Source organism: Plasmodium reichenowi, chromosome 8 (genome assembly GCF_001601855.1).
Source record: "Plasmodium reichenowi strain SY57 chromosome 8, whole genome shotgun sequence".
Lineage (NCBI taxonomy): Eukaryota > Apicomplexa > Aconoidasida > Haemosporida > Plasmodiidae > Plasmodium > Plasmodium reichenowi.
In genome coordinates this window covers 932,581-934,544 of record NC_033653.1, presented here as the reverse complement: position 1 = coordinate 934,544, position 1,964 = coordinate 932,581, and positions in this window count along the sequence as shown.

The following is a 1,964-nucleotide window of genomic DNA, read 5'->3' as shown; positions in this document are numbered from 1 at the left end:
TTTTTTTTTTTTTTTTTTTTTTTCTTTTTAAATGAAATATTTTTTTATATAAATATATTTTTTCTTTTCATTTTTAATTCTGTTCTATTAATTATGTTAAAAAAAAATGGAACATAAAATAGGAACTTTAATATTTTTAAGAATATTTAATTCTTATGGTATTTTTTTTTTTAATAATTTCATAATATTATATATATGCACGTACAAAAATAATAAAGGTAAATTATTATAAATATCACATATTTTTTTTATAGTATATGATTATATGTACGTGATATTTTTATGTAAGTATAAATATTATATATTTATATATATTATATATATATATATATATATATATTATATATATATAATATTTATATTTATTATGTTATTTAGTAATATAATCTGTATGTGATAATAATTATATATAAAACATATATAAACATAATTTTTTTATATATGTGAGAAAAAAAGAAATATATATTATTAATATATATGAAACAATGTATTTTTTTTTTTTTTCATATAATTCTCACGACGTATAAACTTTATGAATTTAAAGGAAGTAGAAGAATTTTATTATATATATAATATATATATATATATATATATATTTAATATACCCCAATATATATTTATATATATATATTTTTTATAATTTGAATATATTTTATTTTTATATAATAAATAAACAAAAAAGAATATATTATTATATATATATATATATAATTATATATATAATTGTTTTAAAATAGTAAAATAAATGTTAATCTTTATTTAATTAATATATTTATTTTTATATTCATTCTTTTTTATATTTATAAAAATTATGTATGAAAAATAAATATATATTTACCATATGATACATAAAATTATTATCATTCACATCTTAAAGTATATTTTTTTTTTTTTTTTTTTTTTTCCTTTTACATTATTTTATATATATTATATATATATTTATGTATTATTTATTATATACATTTTAATAATACTTATATATATAATTTAAGATTTTACATATAAATAAGAAGAAGCTCATATTCTTATAAGTGATCTACATATTTATGTGTTTTTTTTTTTTTTTTTTTTTTTATCCTTATTATTTATTTATATATGAATTGAAAAATGAAGTTTGTATTTTTCTTATTATATTTTTCGTTCTTTATATAATAAAGGATTAATATATATTATATATATTTATCATATATATATTTATGTTTATATATATATATATATATATATATATATATATAACCTTTTTGTTATTTGAAGAGAAATTATATATGCTTGAAGATTATTTAAGTATTTATTTCTTCTTTATATAATAAAGGATTAATATATATTATATATATTTATCATATATATATTTATGTTTATATATATATATATATATATATATATATATATAACCTTTTTGTTATTTGAAGAGAAATTATATATGCTTGAAGATTATTTAAGTATTTATTATTTTATTTTTTAATTTTTTCCCCCTAAAATTTTTAAGAACACATATATATATATATATATATTTTTTTTTTTTTTTTATTATATATAATTAGAAGAATATATAATTTATATATATATATATATATATATATATATATGTAAGAAGAGAAAATTTTATAACTTAGCATTCAATTTATTTTATATTTTAGTTAGTATTGAGTTAATTACATGTTATGCGAAGAAAATATAGATATGTATTCATAAACTTTTATATAAGTCTCGTATTAAATATATGAATATTTTTTGAAAATTAGAAAAAATATAGATATTTGTGTTTTTTATTTTATTTATATAAGAGGAAGATATATTGTGAATTAAATATATATATATATATATATATATATATTTATGTAATTATTAAAATTTTATAATATATTTATAATTAATTATCATTTTGTTTTGATAGTACCTAATTTTTCCATTTAATATTATATATTTTAGTATATCTTTTTAATTAGCAATATTATGAGTACAAG